The sequence below is a fragment of the Bos javanicus genome, chromosome 9 (genome assembly GCF_032452875.1).
Source record: "Bos javanicus breed banteng chromosome 9, ARS-OSU_banteng_1.0, whole genome shotgun sequence".
NCBI classification, from domain to species: domain Eukaryota; kingdom Metazoa; phylum Chordata; class Mammalia; order Artiodactyla; family Bovidae; genus Bos; species Bos javanicus.
In genome coordinates, this window is record NC_083876.1 from 87,821,321 (window position 1) to 87,839,260 (window position 17,940).

The window sequence follows — 17,940 nt, forward strand, 5'->3', positions numbered from 1 at the left end:
CTAAATGGACCTTTGTTGGCAATATCATGCCTCTGCTTTTTAATATGCTATCTAGGTTGGTCATAAATTTCCTTCCAAGGAGCAAATGTCTTTTAATTTCATGGCTGCAGTCACCATCTGCAGTGATTTTGGAGCCCCCACAAAATAAAGTCTGTCACTGTTTCCATTGTTTCCCCATCTATTTCCCATGAAGTGATGGGACCAGATGCCATGATCTTAGTTTTCTGAATGTTGAGTTTTAAGTCAATTTTTTCACTTTCCTCTTTCACTTTTATCAAGAGGCTCTTTAGTTCTTCTTCACTTTCTGCCATAAAGGTGATGTCATCTGCATATCTGAGGTTATTGATATTTCTCCCAGCAGTCGTGATTCCAGCTTGTGCTTCATCCAGTCCAGCATTTCTCATGATGTACTCTGCATATAAGTTAAATAAGCAGGGTGACAGTATGCATCCTTGACATATTCCTTTCCCTATTTGGAACCAGTCTTTTGTTCCATGTCCAGTTCTAACTGTTGTTTCTTGACCTGAATACAGATTTCTCAGGAGGCAAGTCAGGTGGTCTGGTATTTCCATCTATTGAAGAATTTTCCACAGTTTGCTGTGATCCACACAGTCAAAGGCTTTGGCATAGTCAATAAAACAGAAGTAGATATTTTTCTGGAGCTCTCTGCTTTTTCAATGATCCAGTGGATGTTGGCAATTTGATCTCTGATTCCTCTGCCTTTTTTAAATCCAGCTTGAACATCTGGAAGTTCATGGTTCACATACCATCCCTCAGTCAACTGGAAATATTTTCAAGTAGCTCTTGTTCATGATGATACCTACCTGATACACTTATAGGCACATTTTGTTTATCTGTGGTTCTTTCTTTTCAAAAATAGTGACCAGAAGAAAGAAAAGCAATCCCCAATTTTATCCCATTTAAGCTTCACCCCATGAACTTCTCCTTTCCTACCCAGGTACTTTGCAAAGATGGAAACAGAGGAATGATTGGTTACAGCCATAGAGAGGAACTCAGGGATAGAGTGACCATGGTCCTTAGGAAGTGGTTCCCATCCTGTGGAGGACTTGGGTTTCAGAGATAAGAGATCTTATTGAGGCTGAGAATATTATCTTACTGAATTGAGACTGAGTGAAATCATCCATTCTCCTTCTGCTTCTTGGAGTTTCATCTCTCTTCCTGGTATGGGAAATGCTTCTTACTTCTGGCAAGTCAATGAATTTAGTTTTTATTGCTATTGTAAATTCTAGTCTTTTTAAAAATTTTCTGAGTATTTCAAGGGAAAGGAAAAATTAAGGACTGGACATCAGTGCCTATTTAATACCACACACTCTGGGTTTTTTTAAAACTAAATTGTTGATTATTGCTATAGGTCCATTATAGACCAGTAGCATGCTGTGCTGTGCTCAGTCATGTCGAGCTCTTTGCAGTCCCATGGACTGTAGCTCACTAGGCTCCTCTGTCAATCCATGGGATTTCCCAGGCAAGAATACTTAAACAGATTGCCATTTCCTCCCCTGGGATCTTCCCAACCCAGGATCCAACCGACATCTCCTGCGTCTCCTGCATTGGTAGGATTTTTTTTTTTTTTTTAACCACTGCACCAACTGGGAAGCCCATAGATGTGGCATTTTCCTAGGAAAATTATGTGTGTTTTTTTCTTAAATCCAATCTTCTTTTTGCCACTTAAAATTGACCCAGATGTTTCTTCAATATTCCACTGAAATCATTCTGGAAAAGTAACATTTAAGTAAAAAGCAATTTATCTTTGCATTTCTCCTCCAGGTGGAGACAGATGTGAAGAGTTAGTGGATGAAGACATTGGAAAGGCTTCAACCATAAAAGTAAGCTGTTTTCATTTTTTTGCCACTTGAGTATGAAATGCACTAAAAGATTAATAAATTCTTGAGTTTGTTAGGTATTTTCCTATAAGTACCCTCTGTGAGCAAAATTTTTCTTGTTTTTCTTTTTAAACTGTTTTGTAAGATGGAATAAGAACTATAACCAAAGGATGAGATACAAAAGAAAATTCATATTTCAAAGTACATAAGTGAAGAATAAAAATGGAGTCAGGAAAAGTAAACCATAGTGTGACCCAAATTGGAGTCATTTCTTCCCATTGGCTCTCTACTGTTAATGAGTCACTCTTTAGGTAGCATTTTAAATGCTTTTCATTGGACAGAAAAATTCTTTCTGTTCTTTTTAAGTTTCTCTCTTTTCTTTAAGATTTAAAATCTCAATCTAATTTTGTGGTGGCAGTGGCAACCCACTCCAGTGTTCTTGCCTGGAGAATCCCAGGGACGGGGGAGCCTGGTGGGCTGCCGTCTATGGGGTCACACAGAGTCAGACATGACTGAAGCGACTTAGCAGCAGCAGCAGCAGTACTTGAAAACCACACTGAATGGTAAAAGGGAAAGGAAAGGACTTTTCTAAGTCCTTTAATTTATCACAGTCAGACCACATTATAAGCTATTTTCAAGACTTGAAATGTTGAATTGACATTATTCACTTCCATATTAAATAATTACTAGAATGAAGGAAATATGTAAAGACACCCAGTCCTGATAAGTGTAGCATTATCATTTTTACTCTGGATTATTTTTTTCCTTTATACTTTCAATTTTACACCAGGCCTTTTTTTTTGTAACCAAACAGTAAAATAAAAAATAAAATTAAAGCGTAAGTGCAGCAAGGGGTTAGAGTTTGCCTTTAGCCAGCAAAATGATCATGCTTTATTGGAATCATGAATATTTAATACATTGCATTATGCTTCTTGAGGTACTCAAATTATTACAAAGACAAACGATATTTTAATGCAATAAAGATGTCCTTGCGTGTGTTGGAGTTTAGAGTTCATTGGTGTTTTGTTAGCTGGTAAAACAATGGTTTTCTTACCACAGATCTTCAATCCTGGCAAGAAAGTTTTCATTCCTAGCAAGAAAGGAGTTTTTTTTTTTTTTTTTGTCTAATGTGTGATTAGAATTCTGAGTAGTTTAAAAATCAAGAGTCTGAGGTACAGATTTGACTTATCTGTTACACACAGATATCATGCCTGGGGCCATGCTACTTTTAGTGGCCCATGAAAATGTTTTAATTTTAATTCTTTCCCCCCAGATGAATAAAATAGCCTGCCAGGCTCCTTTGTCCATTGGATTTCCCAGGCAAGAATACTGGGTTGGGTTGCCATTCCCTTCTCCAGGGGATCTTCCCAACTCAAGGATAAAACCCTGGTCTCCTACATTGCTGGTGGATTTTTTACCATCTAAGCTACCAAGGAAGGCTGGAATATATAATAACAAACTCAAGCTGGATTATATTTTTCTTTATACCAATGGAATCATAAAATGCAATTTTTAATACTCTCTTTTATGGAGGAAAAGGCCAGAGTGCCCCAGAACACAAGAAAGTCATCACATGCACCTACCGAGGTCTCAGTCAGGCACACTCTATATATGTGAACAATTCAGTCTTTTGAATACTTTTTTTTCCTTTTTTTTTTGAAGAGAAATAATCATTTCTTTCACAGAAATGATTACCTTCTATGTAAATGACCTTATCATAGACTTGTGTGCTCATCAGAGAGATTTACATGGTTCTGTGTCCAAAGAAAGAAATGACATCTTGTGAGGTTAGGTAGCTGTGGTTTTTCATGATATTTGCCTAGAACAAAATAAATATTTTCTCCTCTGAGAGATCTAGTTATTTTCTGTTTGCTTTGTAATACGATATGGAAAATAAGGGAAGGGAAAGAGAGACTAGCTCAGGATTCTTTGGTTCCATTCTGGACAAGCATTTTTTTTTTTTTTTTTTGCCTGCAAAATGTGTGTTCCATGAGAACATGTGATGACCCTGCCTCCTCTCTGCAGGGGCGTGTCTAGAACTTAAGTTCTTGGATCTTCCATGATTACTGATCTGTGTTACTGAGTATGTTTCATTCTCAATTACCATGACTTTTCTGGTTTTGTTTGTTTCTGAAGCCATGATCTAATGTTGGAGAAAATATTAAGATCTTTGTCGGTCTTCAACTGCAGTGACCATGTACGATTATCTTCTAAAAGTCACTTTGATTTAAAGTAAGTGTGTTGAACGTCTGATGAACTTCTTTTGCAGAATTGGTACCCAGTCAGACAAAAGCTCCCTGAGAGCCAGGTCTTTGCATGTTTTGCTCTTTGCTATATTCTCTAGAAAAAGCCAGACATCAGGGAAGGCCAAATATTTGCTGAAAGATTGAATGAGTTACTTTCCTTCTTTAGAAAAGTCACGTTTCCCCCTCTTGAGAACTAGGGCTCCAGATCTCTGGTTTGAGGTAACAACTGTGGTGATCAGATGCTGGAAGGGCCCCATCCTCAACGCCCAGAGAGATGGGTGACCCTGCATTGGTCAGCCTCCATCTCCAGACTCAGTTTTGTTGTTGTTCAATAGCTAAGTCATGTCTGACTCTTTGCGACCCCATGGACTACAGCATACCAGGCTTCCCTGTCCTTCACAATCTCCTGGAGTTTGCTCAAATTCATGTCCATTGAGTCAGTGATGCCATCTAACCATCTCATCCTCTGTTGTCCGCTTCTCTTGCCCTCAATCTTTCCCAGCATCAGGGTCTTTTCCAATGAGTCGTCTCTTCGAATCAGGTGGCCAAAGTATTGGAGCTTCAGCATCAGTCCTTCCAATGAATATTCAAGATTGATTTCCTTTAGGATTGACTGGTTTGATCTCCTTGCAATCCAAAGGGCTCTCAAGAGTCTTCTCCAGCACCAGTGTGAAAACATCCATTCTTTGGCACTCAGCCTTCTCTATGGTCCAACTTTCACATCTGTACATGACTGCTGGAAAAAACATAGCTTTGGCTATACAGACCTTTGTCAGCAAAGTAATGTCTCTGCTTTTTGATACACTGTCTAGGTTTGCCATAGTTTTTCTTCCAAGAAGCCAGTATCTTTTAATTTCATGGCTGCAGTTTCCATCTGCAGTGATTTTGGAGGCCAAGAAAATAAAACCTGTCACTGTTTCCACTTCCCCATCTATTTGCCATGAAGTGGGGGAACCGGATGCCATGGTCTTAGTTTTTTGAATGTTGAGTTTCAAGCCAGGTTTTTCGCTGTCCTCTATCACCCTCATCAAGAGGCTCTTTAGTTCCTCTTCACTTTCTGCCGTTAGAGTGGTATCTCTGCGTATCAGAGGTTGATATTTCTCCCAGCAATCTTGATTTTAACTTGTGATTCATCCAACCCAGCATGGTTTAACCCTTTCACAAAAATAGTTGGGTTAGAAGGAACATTTTTACTTTTCTAGAATTTCTTAAAACAACAACAGAAAAGGTATTCTGATGGCCTCCTCCACCTTGGTGTCCCTCTAGATTCCTCTTACCCCATGCTGGTCTCAGGCTGGTCCAGGCCACTCCACATGCTCCTTTTCCTAGCCCTCCAAAAGGAAAAAGTACCCCTGTATTTGTAAAACAATTATTTATTTTAAATGTAAATATATATATATATATATTAAACTTGATAATGCCCTCCCCCAAAAAAGTCCTGTTATATCTCTGAAGTGTTCTGAAATTGTTTGAGGTATATAAGTAAACTGCAAAACCTCTAGTTCTTAGATTAGCAAGTATCTGGGCATGTGAACAAAAATGTATATAGTACATCACTATAATACTAATCTACCAGTCTGTTACCCATCAACTATATATATGAGCTATTCTCTCCAGGTAGCAAGACAGAGGATGCTACTGGGTACCAACTGATCAGATTAAGCTAGGAAAGTGAGAGAAATCTAGAGAGAAGCTCTGCTGTCTCCAGCTGTTGAAAACATAGTCTGGAGGTATAAACAGAAGGAATCAACTGACCTGAATTAGTAGTATTTGGTTAGGTAATCCTGATTTACAGAAATTTTTAAACTATCAGAGGAATATAGGCCTATTCTGCAGTTTTTTGACCCCAAGTTTTTCCCTTGGTATGACTTGTGTATGTGTATATGTGTGTGTGTCTGTTATTCTGCTTCAGGACTATGTCTTTGATGCCAGCTATTGTATATAGAAAGGATAAACAGCAAAGTCCTACTGTTTAGCACAGGAAGCTGTATTTAATATCCTGTGATAAACCATAGCAGAAAAGAATATGAAAAAGCATGTGTGTATATGCATAACTGAATCACTTTGCTGTACAGCAGAAATCCACACAACATTGTAAATCAACTATACATCAATAAAATGAATGTTAACAAAGACGACATTATCTTTGAAATACCAACAAGAAAATATGTATGTACCAATACTCATACAAGCATATTTTTTTCCCTGAATAAACTTGCCCATACATTTTATTATTGGTGCCTTCTTGTCCAGGGTTTCACCTGCCCTGTTCTTGATGAGAGGGTATCAGGGGTGGAGGAAGGAGCACAGGGCAGAGAGCTGCCCGAGGAGCTGAGAGATGCCAATTAAATGTTCCAAGGCACACTGCAGGCACTGGGGTGCTCAGGACATCTGGATCTTTACAGTTCTTGCTAGCATTTTCTGAACCCAAGTATGTGGTCACGTTCTTGTCTGGAGGGTGTAAACATCACTCTAGTTTCTTCCATCTCTATCTGGGGATTTTCACAGCCCTGAAAGTGATCTTACCAGTGGTTTCAGATCCCTGGAAGTGTTTTACTTAGGGCTGATAGATTTGTCCAAAGGCAGCTAATAGAAGCATTATTGGGACTGCAGCATAAATGATTGACATTAAGAATAAATAACTCATTATATTGAGCGAGTCATTGCTAATAATATACCCATCTGGTACAATTCTTGGCACAGTTTGAGGACAACAGCTAAATGCAGTGGGATCTTTAAAAAGTCATTGAGATGCCTTCCTTAAGTTTCTTCCATTGCAAACTACCCTGATTATCTCTTAACATGGGGAGGTGTCATGAAAATAATTTTTAAATGTGTAATCAAAAATTAAAAATGTTATAATAACCAATGTAGTGGTTACAAAAATATAGCACATGTAGCCCATATGGCACAAGATTACACATTCAGAAAGACATAGAGAAAGACTCTCTGACTTTGGGCACCTCTTCCTCTATTAAAAAATATCTCCTTTAAAGAGTTCCAAGGATGGGTTGCATAACAGTGTAAATGTACTTAACACTACGAACTGTATGCTTAAAAATGGTTAAGATGGTAAATTTTATATGAAATTGTTACAACTAAAAAAATTTTTTTAATTTAAAATATCTTCTAGAAGTCTGCATACCTTAAGCTGGTATGGAGATTAGACACCCTTTTGTGGGGAGGAGGGGTGAAGGAAGAAGATTTCCTCATTGTAGATCTTTCATTTTAGCTGTGAAAAGTATACAGGGAAATCCCCAACCATTTCTGAGAGAAAAATGATGTAAGTTTAAAAAAAAAAAAGGTATTTCTTATGAAGGAATGACTTTTGGAATGAGCACTAGTTCTCATTCTGGCACTGAGCATAAGAGGATTCTCAGTATACTATGTGAAACTATGGTAATAGGTTTCTGTCAAAAACAGGGATGGGGAGGGGGGCATCATGGTCAAGTAGGTTTGGGATTTAAGCAAGGTTTTGGTGCATCTTCAACAAAGAGGTGTTACAGACAAAGTTCCCAAACTTACTGAAACAGAATACCTCCTCCCTCCTCAAAGCCCCCTGCCCCGCCTGCTAGTTGTTTTTTTTTTTTTTCGCCTGCTAGTTTTTTGAGCTATTACTGTGTTGTTCTGTGGAAGGTAGCTTGTGCATGCTTGTGTGCTGAGTGCTAAGTCGCTTCAGTGGTGTCTGACTCTGTGCAACCCTATGGACTGTAGCCTGCCAGGCTCCTGATACTGAATGCCGATTTAGTATGGAAAGAGGAAGCGACTAACAAACCCACAAATGGGTTATAGGAAGAAATATGGATGAATTGAAGCCATAACTGCAACCCTGTCCCAGTAGGAGAAGCCAAGGAGGATATTTGGAACACAAAACTCTATACAATGACTCCAAGAGCTCCTCCTGGATAACCAGTAATGGAGGCAGCCCTTGAGTTTGCTCATGAGGGGTTCCCTCCTCTTCTTCTCTCCTCTCAGACTGATCTGTATGTTCCATGCATACAACTTGTGAAGCATCTTGAAGCATTTAGCTAAGCCATTGGGCTTCCCCGATGGCTCAGTTATAAAGAATCTGCCTGCAATGCAGGAGACACAAGAGCCTCGGGTTCAATCCCTGAGTTGGAAAGATCTCCTGGAGGAAGAAATGGAAACACACTCCAGTATTCTTCCCTGAAAAATCCCATGGACCAAAGAGCTGGGCTACAGTCCAAAGGGTCTCAAAAAGTCAGATACAAGTATAAGCCATTGGCTCAGGGATCAGCAAAAGATGACATTCAGTATTCTGAAATTCTAATGTGGAAGAAAGTTTCTTTAAATCTTGCTGTTAAGCTACTTCCAACTTAATAACATTTGATAGATTCTGAAGGACTCCTTATTGGAAGAGAAGTAGCATAGAATTATTTAGCATAGGTTATTGATACATCATTAAAAGTGATCTGTTTTAGGATGAACATTTTATAAATGGATGCATACTTTGTGTAGAGTGCTAAGTATTGAGAGGGATACAAAAGCAAGAAGACAAGGCTTCTATCCTTGGAAACATTGCAAAGTGAGTCAGAGAAGGTAAAACACTTAAAAGAGTAACCTTTCTATGAAGCAGTATGTGATTAAAAAGTAATAAGAGAAATTTAGAGTACCAAAAATCTTAGAAATGTGATCCGAAGAGATGTACTTCTCATGTGAATGTCCCATGTCTTTGAAAATAATGCTTATTTTCTGTTGGAAGATACCAATTAAATCGGAATGGTTTAATTGTTATTCAAATCATCATAATCCTTACTGAACTTTTTCTCTATTTGACCTGTCATTTTCTGAGGGACCTGTTTTGGAGCTTAATTGTAGGAGTGGATTGTTGACATTTTCTTTTAGTTATATCAGTTTTTTCTTTGTGTGTTTCAAAGCTATAAGTATGGATATACAGAGGTTAACAAGTTATTTGCTTGCTATGAAGCTAGGTGCAAGATAATTATTGTGTTTTAGAAACCAGATAGTATAGTCTGTCCCCATGAAGTGTGGGATCGTAGAGGATTATTGAAAGTCTCATGTTTTTAGCTTCTGCCACTGAGGATAATCCTTGGATGGGTCTGTTTGCAGCTTGCCAGGGGGCCATCTAATAGGCACAGAAAGGCCGTCACATAAAATGTCAAAAGAACCAGATACATTCAGTGATGCCAGATCTGTTTTCGGCAGCTGTAGATAATGAACCCAGTGTCTGGAGCAGACAGTTGTAATATTTGAGAAACTTGTAAAAGCACTGGGCCAGAGTCACCATGCTTAGGAATCCGTACGACAGAATGATCCACCATAGCTTTACGTGATCAAGGCCTGTATTCATGTCGACTGAGTAAAGCCGACCTCTCCTCCGCCTCTGTCTTGGCCCTGGCTTCCTGTCCCATTCCAGATCCCAACCATCGCTGCTTCAGTTGTGTTTTCCAAGGTATGCATACTTTCAGAAGTCTGTGTTTTATTGCCTTATAGCATTGGGCCTTTCCTGTGCCATGCGGAAAGCCCTATTCTGGAGAAAGATTACATTTGTGATAAAGACTTTTGAGAGTTAAGTCGGGTATTAAAGCAGTCATTGTGTTTTCAATCAAAAGCCTGGCTGTTGCAATTGATCTTAAGTCCTGTATTAAGTAGAGTATTTTCTTTTAATATTCTTTGTCTTAAAAAGTGTGGGATTGGGTTTCTTAAAATGTTGTAACTTCATATATATTCCTTTGATTTCTAAAGCATAGTCATTTAAAGAAAAACAGAGTTTAGCAATTTCACAAGTCCTCATAAATGGAACATTATAGCAACCAGGCTCTTCGACAAATGATCACCAAATCATTCTTCTTCGGTTTCCCTTCTCTCTCTAAACCCTCTGTTTCATTTCTAACTCTTTTCAGACTGTTTTCAGTTGGGGATCTCCCAGTCACCTCTAAGGTCACTTATTCCTAAAACTACCTTTTAACTCCTATTTGAGGAAAATGAAGATATTTTTGTGCAGGCTTATCATTTCAAGCACACACCTGACATCTCTCTCCCTTCCTCGCCACCATCCCATATCTAAGTTGTCACCAGACCTCAGTAAACTTACTTCCCTACCTGTCTCATCCCTTCTTTTCCATTTCTACACCCTTCATAGAGGGGAAAAAATGAACATCTGATTCCTTCCCACACACTACACATTTTTTATTTCATCCTTTTAGTTCTGCGCAGTTATCATCATGAATTGATCTTCACAGGTTAGGAGACTGAAGTTCTCAGAAATTTTAGTCATCAACCAAAGTCATACAATGGCATGTATTATAAATATCCAAGTTCAATTTCAAGTCTGCTGTCTTCTCTGCTGCTCTGGAGTTCTAGATGCTGCCCACCCTGGCCATGCCATGTGCGTCCATGGTACCACCTCTGGGCAGAGGAGCCAGATTCTCTTTCTCTCTGTTTTTTCCAAATTCATGAACCTCCAGTTCAGTCTCTCCTCCAGCCTGGGCCACTCCCAGGGCTGGATTAATATGTCAGGTGTCTAGTCTAAAATTCACAATGATGTGTTGTTGCTTGCTCCAAAAACTCTGACCTATTTTTTCATTCTGTCTTTAAGTCAACTGTTCTATAAAAGTGTATTTTCTGCCACCCAAAATTGTCTCCACCCCTTGTAGTCAGTGTGAGGGGAACACAGTGGGCTCTGGGGTCAGTTTGACCTGGGTGTGCGTCACTGCTCATCTCCTTCCTGGGAGGCCATGGGCAAAGTTTCTGCCATCAGCATCTGTAAATCATGACGATAAACTCACTTCAGGTTAGCTGTTGGGAGTGCATGTACAATGCCAGCTATAGTGAAAGTCTGGCAGGCTCTCAAATGGAGCTGGAGGGCAGTGGCAGTAATACTGTTATCTGGACCTTATCTTTCCTCTTAAACTCAGTTCAAATTCCTCTTTCTTTATAAATGACTCCGGCCTGATTTTATCTGCCTCCTCCTATATCAGTTAGCCTCCGAACAATTCATTTAGCAATTTTAATTATGTAGTGCCTCTGGACACTGCTTTGTGGTCTTAAAAATCCTTCTTGAAATGCCTCCTTGAGAGTTGTTAATTCCTGCTCTAATGGACTGAAGTAGTTCAAAGGCAGGACGAGGTCTAATGTATGTGATATATTGCCTGGTGCCTGACATGTAACCAATTGCTCACAGACTTTTTTGATTCAAAATTATAACTGTGTTTATTTTAAGTACAAAGATGCTCAGTGCTCAGTCACTTAGTCGTGTCTGACTCTTTGCAACCCCATGCACTGGAGCCCACCAGGCTCCTTGATCCATGGGATTGCCAGGCAAGAATACTAGAGTGGGATGCTATTTCCTTCTCCAGGGGATCTTCCCAACTCAGGGATGGAACCCACATCTCCTGCATTGGCAGACAGATTCTTGATCACTGAGCCACCAGGGTTCATAGTTCTGAATGTGAAATGTATTGCAGAGTAAACTTTGAAGCTCCAGAAAAATCTTACTATCCAGCATTTGTAATAAACATGTCTATTAAACAGTGAACAATCTTAAAACTTGACTATATATATATATTCATGTTTTATTTTCTTAGAGTACCTCCAAGTTAAGAAATATTATAATTTTCTTCATAACTATTATTTTCTAGGCCTAACATTTTTTTCTTGGGCAGATTTTCATTTTTCTTCATTGCCTCTTCAGTCTCAATAACTTTTTCTCCTCTCCTGGCCAGATTTTCCACGGCGAGTGTTTGGTGGGGAGAATGTTGCTGTAAAAGAAACCTGAGGAAGAGTTAGGGATCTGTTTCAGAGACAAAAATGTGGTGGCACTTTAAAACTGAAGGAAACATTCTGTTAATTATGGGTCTTTTAGCTTTATTTAGTCACCCCATATTCAGAGCCAGTTTTTAAAACTCTATACTTTAGCATTTTAACCAGAGGTTTGGGGACCTCCTCCTTCCAAAATATAAGTATTGGTGAAATAACCGTTTGAAACGCATTGTAGGCAAGTTTCACCTGCCAAGGTGTGTGTTCCATCCTGAAGTCACATTTAAATGCATTTGCAAAGTTTATTTCTGAACAAAATATGTGCTACTAATTTGGGCAATATTTTGCCTATATGGAAAAGTTATTTGTTAAAATATTTACTTAAGGAAAAAAGTCTGCTTGGTCTGCAGGCTTAAAGTTATAAAACTGAACTGCGTGAGATCCTTTGGAAGAAAGCTTCCCAGGGGAATGGCCTTATTCCTTCTTGGGTCAGGCGATGGGGTGAAGGGTTGCAAACCACATCCCCTAGCTATGGAACGCCCCGCTCAGTGTATTCATTCTCTGCCCTGTGCCCTCCTCTCCCTTGTCTGTCTGGGAAGTGATGCTAGATAAAACCCCAAAAGGTGTGGAGGAGCAGGCTGACTCTGCACGCACCTCTGTTGGGATCCAGCAAGATCCCTCTCTTAGCAAAATGAACTTTCCAAAGAAAATTTTTTAAATTCAAACATTTTCAAGACTATTTGAACATTCAAAACTAGAATTCTGTAGGGAAAAACTGGGAACCAGTTAGGATTCAGTCAGTAAAACCATGTGTATACACAACATATGTTACATGCAGGCAATCTTCAATTTAAGCCAGGGTTGTTTTCCAAAAAGGTCACTTGAAAAATATTTCAGAGTGTATTTTTTCCTCATTAGACATAAAGCTATGCGTGGGAAGTCCTCTGGCAAACAGAGCCTGTTTAACCCGTATTATACCTGAAAAGCAGTTCAGGTCATTTGGGTGGCCAGTTGCCAATACTAATATTCTTCCCCACTGTTCACATAAACAATTGAAGTTCCAATGTTTGTAGAACTGCTTACAACTAGAAAACGTAGAAAATGTGGCATAAACGTTTTTATGAGGCCATGTATCTTGATATCAGAGTTTAGAGAGATACATTCGCTATTAATATAAAGCTATAATCATACAGACTTGAGTAATCGTGTATAAGATTGAGTCAGGAGAGCTTCATCAACATACCAAAGCAATAATAGAAGCACATTACAATTATATAACACTTTCAAGTCTGATATATTTATAATTTATGTCAGTTTGAATTTTCAAACTCTAAGACCCAGGCATTTTCATTTACTTTGTGCAAGAACTGAGGTGGAATGCTTTGAAATGAACAGTAAAATGGGGCCTGGTACACTGAGGGGAGAATGAAAAGACTATAGGAATGATGGCCTCTGTGGGCCTCATAGGGAGAGGAGAGACGAGTACAGAAGGATAGGCCAAGGACTTCCTGGTGGTCCTGGTGGTTAAGGCTCTGTGCATCCACCGCAGGGGGCCCAGGTTCAATTCCTGGTCAGGGAACTAAGACTCTGCATGTTGAGTAGTTCTGCCAAAAAAAAAAGAAGAATGATTTGTAGAAAGAAGGAACATGTATATCATGACAGTCCTCCTCCCAAGTATATCCCAAAGTGAAAATTGGCTGGTTTTGGTAATACTTGGTTGAAAGAGAGACAAAGGGGAGGGTAAGGAAATCTTTACCTCTCAAGTTGCCATCTTCCCAATCAGGGTTACCTCTTGGTCTGTGAGACCTGTTCTTCTGTATAAACCCTGATAACCTATGATTAGATCCCACATTTGAGAATCATTATAGCTTCAAAGATCCTGATGCTGGGAAAGATTGAGGGCAGGAGGAGAAGGAGGTATGACAGAGGATGAGATGGTTGGATGGCGTCACTGACTCAATGGACACGAGTTTGAGTAAACTCCAGGAGATAGTGAAGGACGGAGAAGCCTGGTGTGCTGCAGTCAGTCCATGGGGTTGCAAAGAGTCAGACGTGACTTAGAGACTGAACAACAAATAGCTTAAAAAGCTTTTACAGGCAAAGTTGGGAACCTTCTATACCATTAGAACCTGGAACACATTTTCTTTTATGTAAGTAAACAACCATTTACCAGGACTCTTTTGGAACATGCTCTATTTTTAAATTGGTTCTGCTCATATGTATAGAGTTGAGTGAGCCTGAAGCAGAGAGTCAACAGCCAGATTCTCATGGCGAGAGCTTGGGTAATTTTCCTTTGGAACTCAGAGACCTGTTGTATCTCTCGTACACCTCGAGGTCAGTCTCAACTGTGTGTTTCTTAGACACAAAATAAAATTGCTAATTTTTTAACATTTATGAATTTTATGAACATAGCTTTCCTATCTGAGAAACTTTAAACACTTATGAAAATAATTATGATGCTCTTGGAGTCACTTTAGAATAAAAAAAAAACAGATGGTTAGAGGTTCATTGACATGACCAACTGACCTGCCGTGAGATATTGAGTGCTTTAATTTATTTTTCTTCCTTCATGATCATTCTTCTAAACATCTTGAAAGACATCCAAGAGAACTTTCTCTTCTAATTACTTCCAACCATTTCTCAGAAGTTCATTCAGACGTACAATTAAACAAATCATCCATACTTTGGGAGCGCCAATTTAAACATCAAATGTTTACATTTACATATAGAAGGAGGATTAATTATCTCTCCCCACCACCAGATTTTAATCTTAAAGGCAGGTTATTAATTTTGCTCCCTCTTGTATGCTGAGCAGTTGCTCAGTAAATGGGTTAAATAATATGGTATCTTGATTCAGGAAAATGTGGTTCCCAAATGAACCATTTAGAGAAAACAGGATGTGACTGTGAGCAGAAGAGACAAGGAGGTAGATATCTCAACAAAGCAAGTTATTGGAAAGGAAGAAGTGGAAGGTAGATTCTGGGTAAGCAACCAACAATGCCCATGAAACAGGCTATTATACTTAATTGTTGCACTCTTATTCCAAATGAAAGATTAGTGTATATATAGTCTTTCCATTCCTGCCTCTTATCCCTGCATACAATTGCAGACTGTCTCTACTTCTACAAACTTCCTCAAGTTATTTCTTGGCACCTTGGAGGGACAGGGAGCACAAATCTTATTATGAACAGCTGCGGTGTCTTCATCTTTTGATCTAAGTTGCTCAGCTCTCCATGACTGGGAGGTGCCCGAAATCCAGACAGTACTGCCATCCAGAATCACTCATGCGCAGAGCCTACCCTGGGACAATTGGTGCTTTGTTCTTTGGAGCATGTGCCAGAGTCATACTATATTCTGTGCAGAATTGGGACAGATGCTTCTAATATCTTGTGGAGTTTTAAGTGAAAATAACTTTCCGCTCTTGATTTCTCTGTCTTTAGAACTCAAACATAAACTGTAGAGACAGGGCCTGAAGACAGTAGACCAAGAGTTGAAGGATGGCTTCCACATATCTACCTTGGATAGCTAGGTGGGACTGGGTCATAACCAGGAGGGCAGACTCCTTGTGATATTTAGCATCCAAGTTACGTGTAGGCAATTTTGTTCCCTATTTATCCTTTATAATGTTGTATCCATGGGAAAATAAGTCCTCTTTCCACCCTAGCAGCACTCTGGGTAAAAGAAGCAAGTTATATAAATATAATGCGAATGTGTACCATGGACAAAATGTATTAAGAGGGCCAGATGTTCCACTTTCTGCAGTCCAAAAGACTTGTAGTTGTCTGAAGTAAGCCAATATATTCAGACTGGAATATTGCCAAAACAAAAAAGTGTAAGAACAAGGATAAACTTGGCCTTCCTCTCAATAAGCTGCAGTCACTACAAGATAATATTGGCTTTCCCCTTCAGGGGCCTCTTTGGTCTGACTCTCTCATGCAGAATCTCTTGTTACTTCTCCATTCCATAACCTCTCTACTACATTGGTCCATTCGCTGCTGACGTGGGTCTGTCATCTTGTCTCTTCATGAAATGCCCTTCTTCTCTGCTTGGGGTAGAATTCAACCCTCCAGATAACCAATAAGCCTAATGTCTCCACCCCTCTCTGTGCTCACCTCAGCCATACCTGGGTGTTAATTTTAGACATCTAAAAGATCTAGTCCTAAATATCTCATGTTGCTTATGAGAAAATTGAGGCATGAAGAAAGTTGGTGTCACCACCAAATTTGGGCAGCAAGTTTATGTCAGAGACTGAACTAGAATCAAGAAGTCTTGTCTTCTAACCTGGTATAGTTGCCATCATACCCACTGCATTTATAAAGTTCTTTAGTTTTTCTGCTAAGAGCTATGTATATAGATACACACACACACACACATTTTTTAAACTGATGAGCAATAAGAAAGATGGACTTTTAAAAATTGACTTGCTATATATTAGTCTATTTAGAGCTGAGAATGCCAGCTATTTAAATTTTACAACGTGAAAATTAAGCCTGTTTAAGCATATGTTAATGCTGGGTCTGTATTACCTTTAGTCACCTAACTACTAAGATTTCAAGTTTCTAGCATCCCCAACTATGGGATCATCAGACTTTTAAAATCTTGCATTGATGTAGATATGACTTTTAAAAAGAATTTCAACATGTCAATTTTATGGGTAGTAGTCAGGGATTGGCACTAAGAAGGCTGCTTGTTTCTATTATGTGTTCAATCAAGTCTTTGTGTTTTCAGAAAACTTAGACAGCATTATGGCATCTTATTGTGGTACTAAAATGGGATTTGAGCAGAATGGGTGGGTGTCTGCTTGTAACACACAATCTAACTTTATAGAGTGTCTCGGGAAAGACTAGTTTGAAGCACAACTTCCAGTGACAGTCTCCCAGAGGATCATTAATTTTCCTTGTTCAAAGCAATCTAGTTTTTCCTATTTGCAACAGATGTGTGTAAACAATATATTTTGTTCACTCAAGCAGAAATATTTTCCTGCTAAAATGACCTAATATCACGTGGTTTTCCTTGTGTGTAAGGAGCATATACTGCTTGGGAACATTTAGAGAAACCAAATTCAGATGTGTGGGAAGATAGGAAGTGGAGAAAAGCAGAACTGACCATCCTTTAGAGCTAAAGGTAATATTAAATCCACCAAGAGTAACAAGTGAAAATTTTGCACATTGTTGTCAAATGCTACCTGTCCCTTGAAAAGATTTCTCAATCAACGAGTATAAAGGGTTGCAAGATCTCTTGGGTTTTTGTGAAATGTGTATCTAAAGAGACATAGAGACCAAAGAAGTGTTTGAAAGTTGACTTGTAGACAAGAGTGACTAAAATATTTACATACAAATAGGCTTCTCTCCAGGAATATGGAAGGGAAGATTGATTCACAAAGCTATTTTTTTTCAGCTGGTTTTTGAGGGCTTTTCTGTGTATTGGAGAAGGCTCAGGGTGCCTATGTACTATTGTGTCCTGGTGCTTCCACAAGGGCTGAATGTGAACCTCATTGCTCTCTGTCCTGCCAGGAAAGCATGTAAAGCATTGGCTGCCCTTCCTGCAACTTTTCTGAAAACAAAACAAAGTTATCCTGGGAGCATTAAACACCAGAACACCTTCTAGACAAAGTGCAAAATGATTTGCTTCTTTACAGCTCCCTCAAATATTAGTCAACTCCCTGAAGTCTAGTTCCAAAGAAGGAATTATGGTTTTCTCTAAGAGCCAACAGTTCCCTCTGTAAATTTCTGGACTTCATGTGGGTGATATTTTTGAGTTCTTCTACAATAAAATTTAATGGTCCATTTGAGAAATTGTCCCCTTATTGAGCGTAGTTTCTATTTCAGGGTTGTTAGAGGCAATTCTTGAGTGCTAACCTCCTCTTTGATCTGTGGGGACTCACTGGTTTCCATGGAGTCTCACTGGCTCATGACCAAGTGAGAGCTCAGCATTCCTGTCAGCTGGGGTGCAACGTTCCCAATCAGGTCTGACCTAAACTACTTGGACAAAGGACTTTAAAATCAGAATGCTTCATAGGTCAGCCTGAAAATACGTTGATTATTTTGGGAGAAGAGTGCAGTAAAGGTTTAAAAATGTGTGTTTCTTTCAGTTATTTAAATTTTGATGCATTT

The 17,940-nt window shown here is 39.1% G+C and overlaps 1 protein-coding gene across 1 annotated transcript in view; it reads left to right on the forward strand.

The window, feature by feature from the left end:
* PLEKHG1 (pleckstrin homology and RhoGEF domain containing G1) overlaps window positions 1-17,940 on the forward strand; it is a 249,265-nt gene that overhangs the window by 63,006 nt on the left and 168,319 nt on the right. Inside the window, exon 2 of the mRNA XM_061428306.1 lies at window positions 1,786-1,844. The gene's annotated coding sequence lies outside the window, so the exon portion shown is untranslated. The remainder of the gene's footprint in view (window positions 1-1,785; window positions 1,845-17,940) is intronic.